We start from the raw sequence: 24,395 nt of genomic DNA on the forward strand, positions 1-24,395 counted from the left end.
TCCCCAGGCTCCACTCCCCAAATCTCCAGAAATTTCCCAACCTAGTCCTGGCAACCCTATTCTGAATAGATCTGCTTAGAATTACTCTCTAAAATTCATGTTTGTTTTAATGTTTGTAGCTCCATATTTCTGACCTAAAATATAGGAAGTAAGCTGGAAGTGGGGTAGCATTTTATTAATATTAATAGTTCTACTGGGGGTAGGAAGGCAGCATGGTATAGTTAGATTGTCAGACCTCAGAAGCTAAACTGGATTGGCCCTTGTCAGTACTTGGATGGGAGACCACCAAGGAAGACTGGAGTTGCTTTGCAGAGAAAGGCAATGGCAAACCACCTCTCTTCCTCACTTGCCTTGAGAATCCCTTAACGAGGTCGCCATAAATCGGTTACAACTTGACAGCAAACATTAATAGTTGTACTAATGGATTCAGTTACCATTGCTAAGTAAGTTATAGAGAGAGTGATGCAAAGATGAAGCTATAAAGTAATTTCCAATTATCTTCCTCCTGCATCCAACTGCTACAGAGAGATTGTGCCAGAGAGAGGTGGTGAGAGATAATTGTTGTCTCAATAAATAGTGGCCACTTGCTGGGCTACCTTTCAAATTTCTACCACAATGAAGAAGTTACATACAGCACCACTCTATTTTACAGGCTTCAGATATAAGGACAGTATAGGCCTTTGTAACATAATGAACACACACACGCACTATTTAAATATAAAAATATTCTCTCTCCAATATATATTCTACAATCAGAAAATTTTAGAGAAGACTTTTAACATTTGCCAGTACTTCCAAAACTCTCTTCAAGAAGTTGGCTTACTTTGTTCACTCACTTGCTCATTCAATTATGTTTGAATTATGAGCTGTTCACATTTAATGCAGCATTAATGTCATCTATCAAAAGTTGAAATGTCTGCATTTAGTGGCTTGAACAGACTTTCCTTGTACAGTACTATAGATGCATTTGGCAGACTCCCACCAACTAAAAGGAAGACAATTTCTTAATGGACTACAGTAACTTTACTATCTTAACCTTATTTGGCATTGACTCCTCTTTGATTATTTAGTATCAAAAGGGCAGCCTGACCCTGTGAGTGATGTACTGTGTTCTCAATGGCAATTGTTCAGATGATGACAGGATGACCTATAGTATATTTTATATACACCAGCATGCACTTATTAAAGCAGACTGTTCTGCTAATAGGTCAGTTAACATGGCTCTGTTCTGAGCCTGTGTTGGCTGGAAGATACATTCTTCATTTACTGGGAAATCTAGAATCTATTTTTCAATTCAATTTAGTTCTTAGAGCAGAGAATAACGATAAAAAGTTAAAAACTATTATTTAGAAAGTATAACACAATGATAAAGTATAGTAACAGCAGGTTGGAAAATACAGTTACCTTTAAAAACCTTTCTTTCTGAACACCAACGATGTTAAATTAGGGGACTGATCCTAAGAAGGTCTATTTGGAAGTAAGTGCCATTTTATTTATTGAGGCTTACTCTTAGGTAAGTGTTCTTACAATTGCAGCATTAATACCGTTATTTTTATGTCCATGCTATCTATTACTCTGAGAGAAATCTTCCATGGTAATCCCTTATTGCCAAGTTGTCAATACAAGATTAGGTATGGAAAAATCTCAAAGAAAGATTAAAACTGACTTTGAACGAACTAGCTCAGTTTGTGGTATATTCTCATTCTAGTCCTTACCTTGTGTTTTTGCAAGCACTTTGCTTCTACAGGTTGAATCAAAATATTTATTTTAGTTGCTCTATTCATCATAATATGGGTCTAATTCATCAGTCTTTTGAATGCTGTCAGCCAACAATCCAGTAAATATGCAGTCTGTACTTCCTAATGTTGGTAACTGCTAGTATGCCTAAAGATATATCTGTACATTGCTTTTGAAAAGGTTTGGAACTGCCTACCCTTGGCAGTTCATCCCAGAGAAAGGAATTTGTCCATTATTAGAACCACCCACTGTTGACTGGGTGGATCAGTGCATGACTTTTCCTGCCCCAAATGCCTGCCTTATGTGATTTGAAAAAAATGTGACCCACACCATACATAGAGTATCATTGAGAATCCTTGGATACACATCTTGAATAGCACACTGCTTCACGGGTATTTCTAAAAATACTGCCATTCTATGCAATCAGAAGGCTCCTAGCGAGAACCAATACAGTGTCAGAGTATCAGAAGAGGGCTGTGAAGACCTGGATTCAAGTCCCTACTCAGTCATGAAGTTCACTGGATGACCTTGGGCTAGTCACTCTCTTCTAACCCTAAATGACTTAACACAGCTACCATGATAAAATGGAAGACAATGTATACTCCTTGACGTTTTTGGACAAAGGGATGCATTAAAAATTGAATAGATTAATCGATTTGGATTAATCTGTTAGATAATTTAATAGATTACCAATGCTGAAAGTAGATTAGTCCCCGTCCTCTTTGTTCATAAGCACTGCACTGCTCTTTGATTCTCTAGAAGTATTTTCTCTCTTCCTCATACTGTGTTTGTGCCCAAAGTCTGCATCACTTCTCCTGGCATGGGGTAAAATTGGTCTCCTGCTTGTTGCAGTAGGTTGGAGAAGATGAAGGAACTCAAGAAGGAACAGGATAAGAGGTGCAGCTGTCAAATCCTCTCCCGTTGCCTCTTAAAGGTCGCTCCATTGGCTACTCATCAATTATTGGGCTCAGTTCAAGGTTTTGGTTATTGCATACAGAATCACAGATTTGGAAGGGGCCATACAGACCTTCTAGTCCAACCCCCTGTCCAATGCAGGATGAGCCTAAAGCATCCCTGACAAATATTCATCCAGCCTCTTCTTGAAAACTGCCAGTGTTTCTTCATGGCCTTGACCCCTCATATCTGAACAGGGCCTTCTGCAGATACCATCCAGCAAATGGGCAAAATTAACAGCTGCCTACACATTCACATCCTCTGTAGTGGCCCCCACCTTAAGGAATGGCCTGCCTGAAAAGGCCAGGAAAGATCTCACTCTCTTAGCTTGCTGCAAACTATGCAAAACTGAATTATTCACGAGGGCTTTTTCACTCAGGCAGTAGGGCTGTGCTGTAAGAAAATAGTTCACAGAGATGCCTTGGTATGGGACAGGGACTGTAGACTATACTACTGGGTACTATCTGTGGATGCAGATAAGTTCTTACTGGGTAGTTTCCACATTATTAAATCGATCATATCAAATTACTTATGTTTTGTTTTAGCAGTATTTCATCTCTGTATGCCTGTATTTGAATGGTATGCTTCTTTTCAAATTTCTGCCATGTAGACACTATCGTATTGTTCATTGAATATCCCAGCTGTTGATCACATGGACTTACACTGTGCAGTCTGCCATGGATCTCAGTGAGAAAGACAGACTATAAACAAACCAAACAAAAAAATAAATGGTACAACCAGAATCTTTGGACTGTATGTAACACTATTGATCAACATTAAAAGTGGAAGGGAGCATGTTACTGCCAAAATTCCACTAATAAAATGAGACCAGCAGGATCTCTCTTCACCCAATCAAGTCAAATTGGGTTGAGGGGAAGGGAAGTTTGATAAGAATATTCATATCTCTTGGTTGACAACTGCTTACATTCACCATCATAGGGAGTCTGACTTCCACTAAGAAAATGACTGGAGTACACCAAATCTTCTTGTAAGGAAGTACTCCTGGACTCACAGTCATGTTTAAAGTTGATAGGTCTCTAACAGTGCAATCTTAAACAGAGTTACTCCAGTCTAAATTCATTAACTTCAATGGATTTAGGCTAAAGTAATTCTTTTAGGATTGCACTATATAGATAAATGTAGTTTTGCTATACCTCACATTTGACTTTCACATACCACCAAACTGAAGGGAACTAAAAGAGAACTACACCAAACCACTCTGCTCCAAAATCAGGCCCTGTCAACTATCCAACCTAGACCACTGGCACAGCACTTGGCAGCAATTTCTCCAACATGAAACTTCACTGACACAAATATTTTGAATCTGTCCAAATGGAACAAGTTCCATTAAGACAATTAGCTTTGTCTGAAATTCATTAATGTTAATACGAAAACTCTTATGGGCTCCAGTGGGATTTGGAGATGGTTTTGTGCGTTGGCACCAAGCCACAAAATGAAGTTCAGTCACACAACAGTGAGCCTATGACAGAGGCAGTGTCTTAATTGGCAAGGAAGTAAATCACGTTTTCCTCATCCAATCAATGTAAAGATGCAGTTTTGTGGGCTGTATTTTGATAATCCTTCTATTTCTTAGCACTTATTTGTTATGTTTGTACCTACACTGTGATCTCAGTGTTAGTGGCTGACAACATTTTCATTAAATTAATGGAATGCACTGCTGGTGGTCATTGTGGTGGATGCAGGTATGGAGGCTTTAAAAGGAGGTTAGACATTCACAGGGCTTTTTTTCTGGGGGGGGGAAGGAGGTGGAACTCACTGAGTACTATATGCATGTGCGTTTTGTATGCGTGCGCTCCAGGGACCGCGCGATGATGTCACTTCCAGGAAGTGATGTCATCACATAGGCCATGGCTGCCCCTGGAATGCTCCCGTGCTCCACAGGGGGCTCAATTCAGGCCCAAATCTGCCTGGAATGCGCTGCTGCCAGGTGGGAGAGCACTCCTCTGCCTGGCAGCTGCCCAAACTTGGCCGTTTCAAGCCCAAATACCCTCCAGTTGGGTGGGTATTTTTAAGAGCTGCTGGAACACTGTCAATCAGGCAGTTTGTTTCCACAGCGTTCCAGCTGGGGGGAAAGCCCTGGACATTGATAAAGAATAGGTCCATCAATGGCTACTAGCCTAAACTAAACTATATATTCCAGTACACATATAATGTTAGGTTTGGCAGCATCCCAAACACTCTCAAGGTAAGGATTGGTAAGAGCTTACTGAATAGTAATATAAATGGTAGTATTTCCGCACATCATTAGAAAGAGTACCATATGGAATCTGTGATTATAGGAGTCACAGGCATGTAGCTTTGACTACAAAAATGGACTACTATTTACTATATACTAAATGTAAAATCTAGCTGAGCTGTTAGTGCCTCCCATCTCCATTTACTTGTAGTTATCATAAGCAGGCATACATAGCAACTTTAAAGGAAGCCATTGTGTGTGTGCAGCTAGCCTAGCCAAGAGACCTGAATTTTCAGTTTAGCACCCTGAGAATCATCCCCCCCCACCCCAAATTGAATCTCAGAGCTTGAGACCTGGCAGCCCTATATCAATAAAACCAGAGAAACTAGAGGAGAGTTTAAAAATCTAGATTCCTAGGCTTTCATAGCATATAGTTTATAGGGATACCTGTTATCTGCCAGTGTGGAGTGGGGTTTGAGGAAAGGGAATAAAATGCTGTGTATGGTAACTGCTGATTCGGGAAATTGATACAGTACTTACCATGCAATTTTAATGCAGCTATTGATTTTATGTTTGCCAGCTACTGTCTATGGTATTGGGCACATTAGTAATACATAAGAGAGACATTATTATGCCATATAAATATACTAGTAAGAACGCTTATATTGTTTTGTTTTTGCCACAGTCAGTCAATGGCAAAGCCAAAACATTGCTAAATATATTGTCTCCAGCTGCACACTAACACTATACAGAGGGTAATGTTTGGATTACAAGTAAGAATTGTTAATAAACGTACCAAGACAATTAAAACATTGGCATATCTGTCATTAGGAAATGTCTAATAGCCATACTCTGTAAAAGGCTGTAATTAAGGGGAAAGTTAAATTTGGGGAACACCAAGTTTGCAATGTGAATAGGAATGTAGTTGGTCAAACACACTTATGGAAACACAGTCTACTGAAACATGTTAAGTTATATTGTGGAGAAAGTACAAAGATTTATTAATAAATTTTAAACATATATTTTGGCAGTGTTCTAAGTATATTTGCTCTGCCACTTTTAGAGTCTGTTCCTCTGACAAAGGGAGCGTTGACTCTCAAAAGCTTATACCCTGTGTTCCTCTGTTCTGTCCTCTGCTTTGGTGCGAAGTCCACTGCATCTAATAGTGGACTTTGCATGTTTGTGGAAGTGCAGGTAGAATAAGGCTCTGAAAGACCCCTGTATACCATCCTAAACATGACGGAGCAAATCTAGAGAGCCAGTGTAGTGTAGTGGCTTGACTGATAGACTAGGATCTGGTCGACTCAGATTTGGTTCCCTGCTCTGCCGTGGAAGCTTGGTTCCATGACCTTGGGGCCAGTCACACACACACAGCCTAACCTACCTCACAGGTCCAGAGGAGTTAGCCGTGTTAGTCTGTAGTTGCAAAATATTAAAAAGACCAGTAGCACCTTTAAGACTAACCAATTTTATTGAGGCATAAGCTTTCGAGAACCTCTCTTTGTCAGATGTATCTGATGAAGACAGCTGTGGTTCTCAAGAAAGTTGGTTAGTCTTAAAGGTGCTACTGGACTTTTTACTATTTTGCTACTTCACAGGGTTGTTGTGAGGGAAAAATGGAGGAGAGGAGAATGATGTAAGCGGCTTTGGGTCCCCACTTGGGGAGAATAGTGAGATTTAAATGAAGTAAAACAAAAATACTGGTGTAATTTTATATTAAATGGTTTTATATAGTAAATGGGCAGTATGCTTTAAGTTTGTGGTGACTGGGTATGTGAAATGAACCTCTTAATTAGTTTAACTCCAAGTATCCATAGAAAGATACCATACACATATAATGCTGGATATAAGTGTATCCAAAAACCAATGAGATCCTTTTTCCTTCTGCACAAATTGCCTGCAAGCCAGAGTGCTAATAAGCTTTGTAGTGAGTTATGGCATGAAATCAATTTCCAGTGTGAAAACTGCATATGGCTCATCAGTGGGAAATCATAGCCAATTTTACTGCAGCTAAATACATAGATATTCAGTATCTCATGAATCAATCTTATAAAAAGTTACATTTTTCATGGAAGAAGTTTTAGTTTAATAATTTTATCACATGTATGTCTTTCATGCAACATCTTATGTACTATTCTGTGGTCGGCTTCCAGATACAAAATATGGCAGCTGCTGCATCTGTTTTGGAAGGTGCAAATAAGTTTCTCTTCTAAACGTATGCAACCACTTACCAAAAAACAACTTATTATGGTGTGTAGGTAACCACTTGGCAGGCTAGCTATCAAACCTATTGTTCTGCCATGTGAAACCCTCTATATTTCCCTGAAATCTCTGACTAGAATATATATATATATATATATATATATATATATATATATATATATATATATATATATATATATATATACTAGATACAAAGGGGGAGAGACTGTGTAGAACCACACTATTCTCTTACTTCTAGAGATTCCTAATATGAAACAAAAAGTATTGCCCTCCTGTATTTGGCAGAGCATCACCAACTTGCCAAGTGGATTCTTGCAGAATAAGGCCTGGTCTGCAGTGCAACAAAATAAGGCAATAGACTACTGAGGTGGAATGATGGTGTATACCACTTCAATCAGTGGTGGAGTGACATTCTTTAATGCTTCTCTATTTTTAAAAAAGTCTGCAAATAAAAAATGAACACACTAAGGAGACTGTTCTAGGAAACACACTGGGGGCGGGGGCGGAGAGTTCTAGCTTACCCCTCTGCATGATGTACTAGTGTACCATTTCCCAGGAATTATTAGTGTGGAAAACTTTGAGGCATGCAGTCCTTCACTAGGAGGAGTCTGAAATGGAACAGCCCCTTCTACCACCTCGTTCTGGCGGCATTTGTAGATCAGACATAGGTTAAGCTAGCACTTGGTGGCAGATCACGAAGCAAGCAAGCCAGGCAGCTAGGAGCAACTGCAGTCAGCCGGCTCAGCTGTGGGCGGATCCTTCCTGTAAAAACTTTTCTGTTGCTGCTCTTCATCGCGGTTCACCTCAGATAGCGCTTTGCAGAGCCGTCTGGCTGGCTGCTCCACTTGCCTTCGCCTTGGGCGCCAAATCCTTTCCCCCCCCCCCGCCCCCAGGAGAGGGCAGAGAGGCTCGAGGTCGACCCTTCGCTGACCGTAAGTGGCCGGCCAGGAGGAAGGGATGGAAGCGAGCAAGGAGAGCCCTCACGCCGAGGCGGCTTCTCTTCCGTCCCGCTGGTGGTTGCTCCCCACAGAACCCGGACACAGAGGCCGCACCCAGAGCGATGCCTCCTCTTTCTGTGCGCTCCGGAAGAGCCACCTGCTTCCCTCGAATCTCACGGGTTCAGGTAAGAGGCGAGCGAGCCAAACACCTGCTCTGCAGTCATACACACCTGCAGCCTGCCCTGCTGTGCCTTAACAGCCATCTGACAAGCAACAGTTCAGTAGGTGAAGCTTTTCCTTGCTGGATTCCTGCTTGTCGGACAGTTCTGAAAGGCACGGGAGATCTGCTTGGGCAAAAGGTTGGCAGTCCCGGCTTGAGGAGGACTAGCCACAGGCCGTCAGATGCCTCAATTAGTCACAATGATGTTTTGTGGCAGGAGCTTTGAGTACGGGAAGACTTTAATAAAACATGGAATATATCTTGTTGGACAAATGCTGGTTTTAGCTCTGGCAGGATTGTGCCTTCAGGCACACACTCTGCATTGACTAGTTGCCCCTTATGTATGTTCAATGCCTTGTCAAAGTAACAACCCCACCCTTCCAATGCATTTTTATTGGTGAACTGAGATTCTAATGCAGTTGTGACTGTGAAACAAGGTATTAATAGTTAATAGGTATTAATACCTTGTGAAACAAGGTATTAATAGTTATTCCAATTGAGCACTGAGAATAAGGATGGCTATTTCCATATGGGTTATTTGCCCCAGGTTGGATGCTGTTGGAAGTGGTTCCCCCACCCCTCCTTCCCCACACATCATGGATCATTCATACACTATCCAGGATTTCCCCAGATTTTCTCTTATCTTTCCCTAAACTGTGTTGCTGTGAAGTGTTGGGAAAGATCTGCATGGCTGCCATGTGGGTAGGAAAATCTGGATAGTAATAACATACTTTGTAAACCACTCTGAGTGAGTGTTAAGTTGTCCTGAAGGGCAGTATATAAATCAGATGTTGTTGTTGTTGTTGTTGTTATTCCAGTCCTAATGCACAACAGCCATTTTCCCTTTGTCCATAGTAGCCATTTGCTCTTCCAGCTTTGAGGGTAGGCTTTTTAAAAATCAGCATTTTAATATTGTTATAAGGAGATGCATTTATCAGATTCTCTGAATTCTCAGCTTTCATTTTAAAAAAATATGTTTCTAGCCCTCGTTTTAGATGTGGAAATAGAAGGGTAAGGCATATTTCTGCAAGAAAAGGGCTGCTGACCTCTTAAAAAATGAAATTGGGAATGCAGAGGACCTGATACATACATTGTTATATTATTTATGATATTCCGTTGCTGATTCTTTACAAAACAAAACTGGAAAGCCTTGGTGGCAGGAGGTGGGTGGGGCAGGGATGGCTGGTTCCAGGGGACTGAGGTAGGAAAACTATGGGGAAACCAGCCATGTTGCTGCTGTGCTGTATTGGCAGGCACAGCAGCAACAGGAAAACTACACAAACTAGTACACCTCTCTGAAGCTGTGTGATTTGTCTTATTTTAAATCCTTTTCTCTATCAAAGAGACAGACTGTCTGGGTGACCTTGGCCACATCGGATTCTTTGAGAGGGTCTGTTTCCTAGTGAATAAAATGGAAATAATTACCTACTTCCCAATACTGCTGCAGGAATGGGCATGCAACATTAATAGTGCAATCAGGATTGCCCTGTTCAGATACGTCTTGTTTTGAACATTAAAAGCACAACATATTATTACTTGTATAGCACTTTGTTGTGCTGAAAGTCGATTGGAACGCAGAACCAGCTTTTTATCCATTAACCATTGTTGTGGTGTTGAAATTCATAAGCATAATCCAAGGATTTATCTGCCCCGATAATCTCTTTTTTAAATTGTTTGATATAAAGACTTGAATTTTATATATAATGCTTCTGGCAATGTTGGAAACAGGAAGGCCATAACACTTCCACTGTGTACCTGTACATAGTACATAGTAAAATTCCGGTGTTTGAAACTTGTGTGCAGTCACATCTTACATGGAACTTCCAGTTTGCTTTAACCCCCAGCAGTATGTTTCACTGATGTAATGTGTGAATTGGTGTTTTTGTAAGTATGTACCATCAAGTAGCAGCCTATTTGTAGTGACCCCAGCAAGGGCTTTCAAGGCAAGTAAGAAGTAGAGATAGTTTGCCATTGTCTTCCTCTGCAGAGTCTTCCTTGTTTATTACCCAAATAGGCAGTCTTCTAATTAGTTGAGGGAAATTTGCTTAGAAAAAGTGAGAGGTGGTAACTGGGATTCTCCACCAATGTTTATGGGGATTTTTCCTTTAGAGAACTCTCAAATAAACCAGCTAGATATAATTTCGGGGAAGGCTCTAATTATCAGTCTTGAAAAAGGAGGTCCATGGAGGCAGTAGCAAAATGACCAGCTTTTCACGGAGAAGAAGAGAAGGCCCAAAGACAGACACACACACAGAGGTGAATAGGGACTCTAGATATAGGGCAAAATGCTCCTTGGGGCGAGTTGACATACTCACCCCCAAAACAATAACTTATTAGGTTTCCCTGAGGTGGATAATGAGGTGGGAGAGGCCTGATGATTTCACTGGAGGTGAACTATAGGTGTAAATGGTGCTTGATGACCCTGTGAGTACCAGATGGGAAAAGCTACCAGGTGTGATGAATAGTGTTAGGTGGTGCATGATTAGGGTAAATGCATGAGGGAAAGTGAGGCAAGGAGTGGAAGAAATTAGTCAGGAGTTTCTTGGGAGACCTCATTGTCTTATATTATGCATCTCTCCAAGGCGTGGAGGGGGCCATTAGTCAGTCAGCCACTCTGACTCCCCTTCTAAAATATTGTTCAGGTTCCTATCTGGCTGGCATCCATTTTATTTCATTTCAGACTTGGCAGTGCCTTGTGCTTCTGACATGTGAGGGACAGTGTTTCATAGCTATAAACTGCCCCTCAGCAGGAAGAGGGGTCTGATTGCTAAGATGGTGGTTCCCCATCCAAGTACTGACCTTGCTTAGCTTCCAAGATATGACAAGATTGGACTATACCATGCTGCCCACTCTTCCGAGTTGTTGTTTAGAGGATCAGCAAACCACTGTGAGAGTTCTGGCAAAACACATCATTCACTTTTATTGCTTATCACAAAGTATTAAGACTCGGTTCTCTTTTGCTTACATACAACCTCCCACAGCACTGAGATGCTTGACAGTTGATATGCCAGCCCTATATGATATGCCAGCCCTATATGAAAGAGTGGTGGTCAATGGCGTTTCATCAGATTGGAGGGAGGTGTCCAGTGGGGTGCTGCAGGGCTCGGTTTTGGGCCCGGTACTTTTCAATATTTTTATCAATGATCTAGATGAAGGAGTGGAAGGGCTGCTCATTAAATTTGCTGATGATACCAAATTGGGAGGAGTAGCAAACACCCAAGAAGATAGAATTAAAATTCAACAAGACCTGAATACTCTGGAGAAGTGGGCAGCTGTGAATAGGATGCAATTCAACAAAGACAAGTGCACAGTATTACATCTGGGCCACAAAAATGAGAAGCACAAATACTGGTGGGGGATACACTTCTGGGCAGTAGTATATGCGAAAGGGATCTTGGGGTAAGAGTGGACTGTAAACTAAATATGAGCAGTCAGTGTGATGCGGTGGCAAAAAAGGCTAATTCAGTCTTGGGTTGTATCAAAGGGGCCATAGCGTCGAAATCGCAGGAGGTCATAGCCCCTCTCTATACTGCCTTGGTCAGGCCACACCTGGAGTATTGTGTGCAGTTCTGGAGGCCTCACTTCAAAAAGGATGTGGACAAAATCGAGAGGGTGCAGAGGAGAGCGACGAGGATGATCAGGGGTCTGGAGACTGAGACCTACGAGGAAATGCTGAGGTCCTTGGGAATGTTTAGTTTGGAGAAGAGGAGATTGAGGGGGGGCATGATTACTCTCTTTAAATATTTGAAAGGCTGTCATTTGGAGGAAGGCAAGGAGCTGTTCCAGTTGGCAGCAAAGGGTAGGACTCGAAGCAATGGGCTTAAATTACATGCACAAAGGTATCGGCTGGATATTAGAAAAAACTTTTTCACGGTCAGAGTAGTTCAAAAGTGGAATCAGCTGCCTAGGGAGGTGGTGAGCTCCCCCTCACTGGCAGTTTTCAAGAAGAGGCTGGATGAATATTTGTCAAAGATGCTTTAGGTTGATCCTGCACTGGGCAGGGGGTTGGACTAGATGGTCTGTATGGCCTCTTCCAACTCTATGATTCTATGATCTTCTTTTTGTTAGGAGTTTCTCAAAGTGTCTCCTAGAAAGCTTGCAAAGTGTAAGAGGAACACAGAGGGTGGCGACTGAGCACTGGGACAGCTTAAGAAAAATTGCAGATGCTTGTATGCCTTATGGACTGCACAGACAGTTGGGAGAAAGTGATGGACAGGGAACATTTGTAGGCTCTGGTGAGAACAAGTAATTCTGTCTCATGATGGGGTGAAACTTAGAATGAAGTTAGATGGAAAACAACTATTTTGGGAACTTTAGGTGTCAGTCTTCTTATTTCTTTTAATTAAACACTCTTAGCAGCGCTGACTCTTGGGCACTTAGGCAAGATATCCTCAGTGAGACATTTCAAAACACAAGAGATGGAATAATCTGTTTCATGCTAGCTGAAGTGTGGCTGTTGCTGCTGTGATGTTCTTCCTTTCCTTGATATCCTGAGGGTGGGCAGCAAAGAGAGATGGCCAGAGGCTGACACAGGGCTCAGAAAGATGGATGTCCCACTAGTCTCAGAAGCTTGAAGAAGAGTATACAGGGAGGGGCTAGGCATGAGGCATGTGGTTCATGCAGTTTAAAAGATGGAACCCTTGGCAACAGGCCTGCATGACTGTGAAGATTACCTTAGTGCTGTGCTTCTAGGCAAGCCACCCATTCTCCATCTCTGCTCTACAGCCAAGTCTGGCTTGCTTTTTCACCATCACAGACTCAGCAACCACTGGCCCCTAGCGTGTTATAAAGAAATCTGAACTGATACGCTTTTGACAGCACTGATCACTGGTGGGTGTTATACTAATTCATGGGCTCCAGCAGTGTTTCTCTTACTTTATGCAACTGAGAAAAGGACTAGGGATCTTATGTAATTTGGGGGAGAGCTGATTTTACTACCTGGAATTGAGAAGTATGGGAATCAGCTTGAGAAAGATCAGACTGTAGCTGGTTACTGCAATTTCTAAAAGCTTTTTGCGGAAGGAGGTGCAATGATTTGTTGTTTTCCAGGTTTGTAGATTTATTTCAAGATTTGACTAAGTAATGTAGCTTGGAAGATTTGCATTATTGCAACCTCAAAAATCTCAATAGTGGGACTGTACTGTGTACTTGATATGCTTCATGACTAGAATGCATCTGCATATGTTTACAACATCTTTAGCTTACTCTAGGAGCATGGGATTAATTCAGAGGTATGGAAGATTCTTATATTTCTCAATAGACTTCATAGATTTTGAATACAAATTATGCCTAACTTTTATGCAGGATGCTGTTTTTATTTAGCCTGTTACACCAGCTAGCCTGGAATTTGTTTTTCTGTATTAGGTTTACATACGATGTGGTTGGGAGTATGGAAACCTCAGTGCTTCCTTTATTTAAAAAATGAGAGCAAAAAGGCTGTGGAGAATAAGATGGCAGGTGTTTTCAACAGACTTGGCTAGTAAAATATAAGAGGACCACCAAATACATCTACTGCTGCAGAAAGATGCTAATGAGAATTTTCTAGTTAGAGACATTACTTTCTAAAAGCAGTTTTGGCAGTGGTTCACAGAATCAATCCTCCTGTTATTCCAGACAATCTCTGCACCTCCTAAACAGATTGCTTGGTGTGCTGGAAGTAACTATTTGCTGCCATTTCCTTCCAGCAACCTCTTATTAACTGAAGACCTCATTAAGAGAGCAGTCCTACTTGGGTCTGTTTAATGGTGCTTATTCCAGGAATGTATTGTTAGGATTGCACTGTAAATACACTAGTTTATTTACTGGCTTACTTTAGAATAGTATGATTTTAGATAGGCTCCAGTGTAAAGTAGGGCTCCCAGGTCCCTATACCCTCCCAGCAGAAGGATAAGGACCCGTTACTTACTGGGAGCCCTGACCCAGCCAGGCACTTTCCCAGCTGGGACAAGTGCTCTAAATAATAATGATACCGTTAATAAGTATAACATATAAAAGTATTCAGTGAATCCCCACAGGCTTAGCCCCTGAGCCTGACTGTGGAACAGAAGCAGCCAGAATCTCAAGCAAAAGCTTCAAATACCTCCCTCTCTGACTGAAAAATCCACCCTGCAGTTTCTCCTGGTCTAGCTGCCTGCTGGAAACTGAAACTACTTGCCTGAGAGGTTGGGGGGAATTTACTCCTTCTGCTCTCATAAAGAAAGGGAGCTCTCTGTTTGACAGCCAAAGTATCCCCCCCACACTGTTTGCCAGCTGATAGTTTAAAGTGACATGCCGCTTGCAAGCGGCAGGGCCCTTTAAACGGTCCAAACCCCAGCCCCCAGCCCCAGCCCCACACTTACCTTGCCCAGGTGCCCTGTTGGCCCACAGTGTCCTCCCCCCCCCCGCAGCAGCCATTTGAGGGGTGGGAAGGCTGTTTTTGCCTCCTCCGCCACCCTGTGGGCCCATGCAGCAGTGGAAGAGGCCAAAAATGGCCTTCCCACCCCTCACGAGAGGAGGGGGAGGATGCCACAGGCCCGCAGGGTGGCTGGGCAAGGTAAGTGTGAGGTTGGGGCTGGGGCTGGATTCCCCCCGCCTTCCAGCTGATAGTTTAAAGGGACCTGCCCCTTGCAAGGCAGGAAAGGGCCCTTTAAACTGTCAAGTGCCCCTTTCCTTCTGCTGCTAAGCAGCCGGAAAGGGGCATTTAAACCCCACGGACCACAAACTGGTTCGTAAACTTGCCCCAGTTCGTGGTTCTTGGTTCGTGAAAACCCACAAACCTCATGGTTTGGGGGGGTTTTTGGTTCAAGCCCATCTCTAGTTAGGACCCAGGGCCAGATCGACGGGGGGGCAGAGGGGGTAGTCTACCCCCAGCGCCACCAGGGAGGGGGCACCAGGAGCAGGGGCCGGCTGCCAGAGGGCGCAGGCAACAACACGGGCATTCTTGCAGCCCCCCGCGCTGCCTTTCACCTGCCCTGCAGGACATGGGGCGGCCGGCTTGCCGCGCACCCCCTGTCCTGCAGGGCAGGCAAAAGGCAGCGTGAGGGGCTGTGGGGCTGCCCGCGCTGCCTTTTACCTGCCCAGCAGGGCAGGGGGTGCGTGGCAAGCTGGCCGCCCCGTCCTGCAGGGCAGATGAATGGTGCGGGCGGCCTCGCAACCCCCCCCCGCGCTGCTTTTGCCTGCACTGCAGGGCAGGGGGTGCGCGGCAAGCCGGCCACCCCGTCCTGCAGGGCCGGTGAATGGCACGGGTGGCTTCGCAGCCCCCTGCGTTGCTTTTGGCTGCCCTGTAGGGCAGGGAGTGCGCGGCAAGCCGGTCGCCCCCTGCCCTGCGCGGCAGGCAAAAGTAGCGTGTTAGTAGGGAGACGAATGGCGCGGCAGCTTCCCAGCCCCACACGCTGCCTCTGCTCCGCCCCACATGATGACGTCACCGAAGTGATGACATCACAAAGCAGCCCGGCAAAGGTTGCCCCGGGCGTGGGCAACCCTAGATCCAGCGCTGTTAGGACCTTCTCTTTTTTGGGAATTCTGTTTTCAGCAGTGTTATCTTGGAATCCTCCACTTAGAATGGCGGTTAACAAAGCAAAACCCTGTGCAAACGCTATAAACAGATTCTTCTATATTAACACACACTCCCTCTCTGACAAATTAGTTCACGTGTTATCTGACGTAGATGCCTCCGTATCCTATAAAGTGGCTCTTTTTGCCTTGGCTGCTAGAAAGATAAGAGCAAGTGCAGTTTCTAAGACAGCATCTCATCAGTCTAAACAGTAAATCCAGGTCTTGCTTGTGTTTGAATAATTTTAATGTTGTCTGGTATTTTAGAATTCTTCTAAATTTTATGGTTGTAATTTGTATGTTTTGTTTTGTAAAGGCCAATGGCCATATACAATAAATTTACCTACCTATATTAAGGAGGGGTGAGTACATTCCTGGAGCTGTGCAGGCTTTTAACTTGAAAGTGGTTCCGTTAATTCTTTATGGTTCAGTTATTTGGATTAAAGGCACATTCAAAAATATTGATCAGCCTTTTGCTCAGTTTCTAAGAAAACTGTTGAATGTACCCTGTTGTGTCTTAAATACTGCGTTGAGAGTGGAGTTTGTTGAAAGTGCCCCACTCAGAGTGGTGAATAAAGACAGTGCTATCATTATCCCCACAATACAGCTGGGGAGCTGGGGCTTAGAGGAGTGACTTACCCAAGGCCACCTGCTATGTTCATGGATGTAGTGAGATTTGAACCAGCAGAGTGCTGATTTGCAGTCCAGCCACTAACCATTATGATCACATCCCCTGCTATCTCATGGTTGGTGTCCAACTGGTGGACTGGGGTGGATGGTGACATTGGACAGCAGTTGAGTTGTTCAGTGCTTGGATCCATGCCCTATGCCATACCAGTGCTCCAATGGCTGTAATCAATAAAGTTGTGGCCAGTTTTACCCCAGCTATGTTGTGGTGCCTCCTTCCTCTCCAACATTCCCCCCTCACATATTCCCCTTTGGCCACAAATGGCAACCAGGAGGATTATGCATTGTGCACATTCCTGTTATAGATACCTTTGTGTGCTCATAATATTGTTGTACTACTCCACAGTGTTAATTCTGTTTATTGAAAAAAATGTATTCAGAGCATTGCTAATACTTTAGTGTCAGATTGCAAAGCACTTTCTGGCATTAAAGAAGCTGCCAGAGCTTCTGAATTTCTTTGCAGCCAAAATTATGGAAGTTAAATTCACAGCAATGTGTAATTCAGCTAATCCTATCTCCCCAAACCAACACCTTTTTTAAAAATTCAATATTGGTGCTCCATCTTTATTCTGTTAGTCACGCAATTGATCTATCTAGTTGACTTGTTGTGGCAGCTCTCCAAGATCTCCAGCGGAGTAGGGATGTGCACCCCCAAAAGATTCGGGGTGGTTGAATCCGGATCTTGAAAAAATCTGGAATTACTAGAACCCTGAAATGGCAAGCTGCTTCAGGAATCTGGTATTTAGCTTGCTTCGGTATGCTCTGTAAAGATTCAGTGCGCACACCCCACCCCACACCTCACCCACTCCACTTACCTGGCTGGCAGGGAGAGGGGAGACTGATCAGCTGGGTGGCAGGAGGGCGCCACTGTGGCGGTGGCAGCAGCGGCGGCCCTTGCAAGGCCAGGACAGTCCAGAGCCAGCTCCTCTGCTGCCATGCTGCAGTGGCCAGTTGGGTGGCAGGGAAGGCTGGAGCCGCCACCTGCCACCTACTCGCCACCCACTTTAAACTCTGTCCCTTTCCAGCTGGCTGGAGGGAGGGGGAGAGTTTAAAGGGTAGAAGGCTCCCCACGCCATTTGCAAATGGCATGGGGAGCATTTTTTCCCTTTAACCCCCACCCCACCACAGCAGGCCCAGAAGGGCCCTAAAGCTTCCTAAAGCGACTCGAATCACTTTGGGAAGCTTTGATTCAGGTGTTTTGAATCAGGGCCAGCACGTTGCCCCCAATTCGGAAAACCCGAATCTTTACAAGTTGGGTCCGATTCGGGCATTTTTTCTGAATTGGAAACCTGAAGCCTTAATTCCTTTTAGATGCAAAGCATTTACTCAGTCATTAAGTTATAGCGCACAGTACACTTAATTCCGCACCCTCCAGCTTCGTTTCATATCAAAGCCATACAGTTGATTTGAATAACCTGTGTAAAATGGCTTATTAAGTACTTTAGTTTCCAGATTGTGGTATATTCAGCAGCATTTCAAGTGTGAAAACCCCTTGCTAAAGCCTGTGGATCTCAATATAACAATCAAAACCCCTGATCACAAATTACTTTCCTTTAACTTCCTGAAGCCTTGATGAAAAATACTATACAATTTTTATTTTTGTATCAGTGACCAGAGGAACATTAACAATATATACAATATTTCTCTTTGTACCTTTATACAAAGCTCATAGAACTTTAAATATGCAGATAAAGTTTGTCTTTTGTTCAATGATAACAATAAATAGGGTAGATTTTGACAGCTTGTAAGGTTTGCTGTGCCCTGACCTGGATAGCCCAGGTAAGCCTGATCTTGTCAGATCTTGGAAGCTAAGCAGGGTCAGCCTTGGTTAGTAATTGGATGGAAGACCTCCAAAGAAGACCAGGGTTGCAGAGGAAGGCAATGAAAACTACCTCTGTTAGTCTCTTGCCATGAAAACCCCGCCAGGGGTCACCATAAGTCAGCTATAACTTGAGGACACTTTACACCATCACCAAGATTCCCTGCCAGTGGCCATTTTATATGGGGTCTATTCTGCAATATATTGACATTGAGTTTAATCTTACAGTGGCTTGATTGTTTATTACCAATGTTGAAGTACCTTGTCTGTTTTTGCATTGCTATTATTGTGAATATTTGTGGCTTTAACCAGTATTTATGATTGATTGTTTTTGATATATATCTTCCAGACTAAGGCAATGGGTAGGACAGGATATTATAGTTTATTATGAAATCCTCAAAATAAATACATTCCCAGTTGTATTTGCTGTCCCATGAAACAGATTTCTATTGGAAGATTCACTTCTGTGAACAGAATCTGTTGTATGCTATATGTGTTCCCACATAACACATAGGCCTCAAACATTGTTACACGTATGCTTGTCTTCATATTTGAATATGCTATTATGGGATCTTCTCAGGAGTTTCTACTTTGGGGGGGGGCTACAAGTGTTTACTGGTTTCATGTTTAAATCTGGCTCTGAGATTACAGTTGTATAAGATACTTTTGTCTTTAGAGAAGCTCTCCATGGTTTGTGTGTGTGTTTGTTTAAAATATATTTATATCCTGTTCTTTTCTCTATCAATGGCACTCAAACATTGTGGTTGGGACCTGTACAAGCAAAAGGGCAAGATGTTTTGAGATTATTGCTTTCAAATATAAAACAGGGCAAGAATGATTAGTACTCTTCAGAATTAATGCACCATTATTACTCAATAATTTCTTCATCCATATGTAATAATGAATTTTTCATATAGCCTTTAACAACCTGTAAATGATGGTTATCTGTACATAGGCTAACATCAATAGTTCTGGGCACTAACACCTTGTGATGGAACTTCCAAATCAAACTGCACATTTCTTTGTGTTTGTATATATAAAATAGAAGGAAAGGAGAAGTTTGATTGATCTTACATGTCTTGTTATAGAAGAAATTTGTTTAATTGTTACTAAACATGTCTCGGTTTTAGATTTCCTGTTTGAGTTAAATTGAGACATGACGAGCAACTAGAACAGCTTCCTGAGCCTAAAGCAGATGCTAATATACGTTTGCTTTTTAATCTCAATGTCTCAGGTATTTTAAGCTGTTTTAGGAAGGAAGGACTGTACTTTAATAAACATGCAGAACATATCTTAAATATTTGGCTTTGATCCCAGACTTTCAGTACAGAGCAGTTTAAAAGGCAACTTGGAAAGAAGTCATTGTTTGTGCACAAATGACAATTTCTCATTAAAATATGTGCTCTCCTAGGTGGTGAGAAATTGTTTAAAAAACAACAACAACAAAAGAAGTTGCAGGACAATACTTTGAGGTTTGATTTCCTTTGTATATGAGAGTTCCAAAGAATAAGGGGATCTTTGTAATATTTGCTTTATTTATAAATGTCCAAGTAATGTCCAAGTAGAGCATAGGTAGAGACAAAGGGATGCCTTCATTGAGTGTCTTCACTTTCAACCAACTCCAATTCTTTCTCCATTTCTTCCAAACTGCTGATTTTCCTTACATGTTCTCATTTCAGTCCCTCAGCTAGAATGATAACATCTTTTCCGTACTTTGATGGGTGCATAAACAAGAGAGCTAGCAAGAGACCATTTCCTGACAATTGGGTCTCATTGAAGAAACATCTGCAACCATCAAATGTGTCATAATAGGACAAACCAGGGTGAAAAACCTACTTACAGCAAGCAGGCAGCAAATGCATAAAACGATTTTATTTATTCATTTCTTTATTTATGTAACCGTATTTTTATACCATCCTTACTCCTAGAGTGCAGTGCCGTGTATGTATCTCTCCCCTTTTGAGCTGAAAACTTCTTTATGAAGTTAAGACACTGGCTGATTCCACACATGTTGAATAATGCACTTTCAATGCACTTTAGTTATCCTTTAAAAGTGGATTTTTTGCTCCACACATGGAAAATCAGTTACAAATGTTCACTAAAGCGTATTGAAAGTGCATTATTCAACGTGTGTGGAAACGGCCATTGTAAAAAGCAGTTGGGAGGTTCAGAACAGAAAATCTTGAAAATCATCATCCCCAGTCCTTGTACAAAGCAGCAAGCTGATTTCCTAGAAACCTGTGTTTGTAGATCTGGATATCTGAATGCATATTTGCTGTGCAATGTACATTTAAAATAAGGAAATCTCATATGGTCTCAATTCGTACAGTATGGTGTGAATGGAAGTACATATAGAGAGTTAACACTCCTCTAACACTCCTTCCTGTAAATTATGAAAAACCCTTTTAAAAAAACAGTAATTTGAGGGGGAAATGGAATTATATGCAATAATTTCTTCCCTATCAAACCTAAACTTATTTTGCTGCTTTAACATAAAATGCAAAATATTTCATAGGAGTATTTTTGTAGTATTTTCCATTTTTTTTCTCCAGTTCTTCATTTTTTTCCTCTTGTGGGCCATATTGTAAAGTAAATATGTAATGAAGTTACATATCAACTTTACAATATGAATGGGAATGCCCATTTCCAATAAGTGTCTCCAGCTATGTACAGTGTCCTATTCCACATGGCTCGTTACAGTCATTTTGCTCAACTCCTTGTGGATAAAACCTCTTGCATCTATTCCAACTTGGACTCAACAAAACCAATGAGAGAATGGGATGGTCCTAAGTTCTGACTTATTCCGTTGTGCAGGATACATTTCAGCTTATTCAATTTGAGGACGAGTACAGGATTCTTGGAAGTTTGAGAATTACCACCTGCTTGTATGACCCTCCTCCCATGGTAGCTTAATTTTGCTGGGGGGGGGGAGTGGCTAGTGGACTGGATCTGGGAGATCTAGTAAATGCCTTCCAGAGAGTTGAGGTAGTCACCCCTGCCTTGAAGTGTGCAGTGGTGTGTCCCCTCCTAAAGAAACCTACTCTAGACTCAAAAAAGTTGAATAATTACTATCCAGTATCAAATGTACCATTCTTGAGCAAGTTGATTGAAAGAGTGCTGCCTGGGCAATTTCAGGGGTTTCTGAATGAAGTGGATTGTTTGATCCATTCTAGTCTGGTTTCAGGCCTGGTCATGGGACTGAAATAGCCTTGGCGGCCTTGGTGGACGACCCGCACTAGTAGATGGACAAGAGGCATGTGATCCTGTTAATTTTCATGGACCTCTCAGCAGCTTTTGATAGTATCAGTCATGGAATCTTTCAGGAACACTTTTCAAAGATGAGAGGGAAGCAACATTTTGTGATGATTTGGTTCCAGCTTTGAAGGTAGGTTGCAGAGAATAGTGCTGGAAGCTGCTTCTTGACCTCTGGCCTGTGGGATAGCACAAGGTTCCATCTTGTCCCCCATTGTATTTTACATCTATGTTAAGCTGCAGGGAGAGGTCATCCATAGATTTGGGCTGAGCTGCCACCAAAATGCAGATAATGCTCAGCTCTACTTTGCACTTCCAGAAGATTCTAGAGAGGCTGTGGAAACTGTGAACGAGTGCCTGGAGGCAGTTTTGGGATGAATGAGGACTAACAAAATGAAACTTCATCCTGACAAAATGGAGGTGCTACTGTTGGAGGAAGGCGTTACCCAGGAACTGGAATGTCTCCTGTTCTGGAGAGGCTGCACTCCCTCAAAGGACCAATTTTGAAGCTTGAGGGTGCTGCTATACCCAGGCCTCCAATTGGAGGTTAGCAGGTAGCAGGGCTGATTGTTGGAATAGGCAACTCAGCCTGCCTTTGGACACTGGGGGGTGCTGCATGTCTCTTTGAATGTAATGTATAAGTCTAGCAATCTGCCACTCTCTTGTCTAAGGTGGGAACACCTACTGACTCCTCCTCTCTTGCCTCTGTGCTTCTTGGGAGATTTCACACCTTCCCTCATGCTCTTCCAAGAGAAAAGATGTAAAGCCACCATGCTCCTTATGGAGCCCTTCTCTTTGTCCACAAACCTGCACCTACAACCTCGCTGCCTAGTTTCAGACTGTGGTATTAGACTAGAGAATGTAACTCTTTAGAATAGGATCTTTCCCTTGTTATTACCAGAAGATATTGCTATGGAGAAATCTGCTACAATAAACTGTAAGTTCTATCTTTCTATGAATTTTGTCTGAGGATTAATTAATGCACGTTTGTGAGGGTTTAAACGCTTCTGACTAAATTGCTCTGCTATGTTACTCTAAGTTACTAAACTAAATATATAAAACACATAATATCTCTAACACTGATGAGACAGCTGCAGCCCTTCCTGGGCAGGAAGGATCTTACCACTGTAGTACATGCCCTTATAACATCTAGATTAGATTACTGCAATCCACTCTACATGGGGCTGCCCTTGAAGAATGCCTGGGAGCCACAGCTGGTATATAATGTTATGGCCAGAACACTGACTGGAGTAGGTTGTGGGGAACATATCACTGAGAGCTAAACTATAAGAGATGAATTACATGAGGAGGAGCACGTGAAGGGAGTCGCAATGTTAGCCGAGAAGCTGAATTTTAAAAGAGATCAGGCAGCTTTGTTAATTTCCCCACTCGAAGGAGCCAGGGAGATCACTGCTCAGAGGGTTTGTTAATTTCCTCTTTGCCTCTGGAAGGCTCTGTCAGTTTCACTTCCCATTTTAAGAGGCAAAGAAGAAATAAACAAACCTCCTGAGCAGCAATCTCCCTGGCTCTGTAGAGAGGGGAAATTGACAAAGCCTTCCAATCTCTTTTAAAACTCAGCTTCCCGGCTAACATTGCGACTCCCTTCACGTGCTGCTCCTTGTGTAAATCATCTCTTGTAGCTTAGCTCTCAGTCTTGTTTCATCTGCACTGGCTTCCAGTTTGCTTCTGGGCCCAATGCAAGATGCTGGTATTGACCTTTAAAGCCATGTTCAGCTGGGAGCTGACCATTCTAGTCATCTTCAGAAATCCTGCTGGGTGCCCCTGCCATTTGAGGCTAGATAGCTGGCAACCTAAGGAAGGGGCCTTTTCAGTTGTGGCATCAAAACTTTGGAGCTATCTCTCCAGGGAGATTCATCTATCTCCCTACATCATTGTCTTCCACCAGTGAGTGTTTTATTTTGTGTATTAGCATTTCTCCCTGTTTGTGTGTTTATATGTTTATTCGCATTTTAAATGCTTTTAAATGTTTGAAATATTTTAATGTTTGCCACCGTGGTTCAGATTGCTCAGTGGGAAAGGACTGCATCACAGGTAGTCTATTCTTTCTGACAGTGTTGTTTCCAAACACCTTCACTGCCCCTCCAATGTTGCTTAGGTACAATGGAAGAGCTAGTTGTTCATTCTCCCAATGACAAGTATGGTATTCATCAATCCGAGAATTGTCTGAGCCATGAGGTGACTCAGCCCTGCACTGGGTTGACTGTGATGACCTCTGAACCGAGGGGAATTTCCTGCAAGTATTATGGTCTCAATGGACTTCATTAGAGAAAGCAAAGTCTGTTTCTTGTGTCTGGATCTGGCTTGGTCCTGAATTGTTTGTGTATAGATCCTGGCCCAGTTGTATATGTGTATCACCCCTCCCCTGGGATTCTGGTATTTTTTGGTGTATTGTTACTTCAACATTGTGCCATCAATGTTATGAAATTGTGTGGTTCCTGAATTGGTACATCTGAATGGGACAAATAAATAGTAAGGAAACACATTTAATTCTGGGAAAAGGCTGGTGTTTACTAAAAGCGAGCGGAAACTCTTGGCTTGTAAAATGTTACTTATTTTCAAAAATGAACTTCTATGTGCATATATATCATTACATCAAAGAATTCTGGATAAACAAATGTTATGGGTTTTCAGCAGGTATCATTGTGCTTCCTCCTTTGATGGGCCTGCATGGAGGTAAGACTATTTGGGCAGGCATTTTCTACCTGCACAATGTTGTTTGTTGTCAATTATGATGCTTCTTGTTGTTTATAATGTTTCAAAATTGTCTTGGTTACACATTAGGTAACACATTGTTACATATAATTTCTGTTTTTATAT

This window comes from Eublepharis macularius, chromosome 1, assembly GCF_028583425.1.
Source record: "Eublepharis macularius isolate TG4126 chromosome 1, MPM_Emac_v1.0, whole genome shotgun sequence".
NCBI classification, from domain to species: Eukaryota; Metazoa; Chordata; class Lepidosauria; order Squamata; family Eublepharidae; genus Eublepharis; species Eublepharis macularius.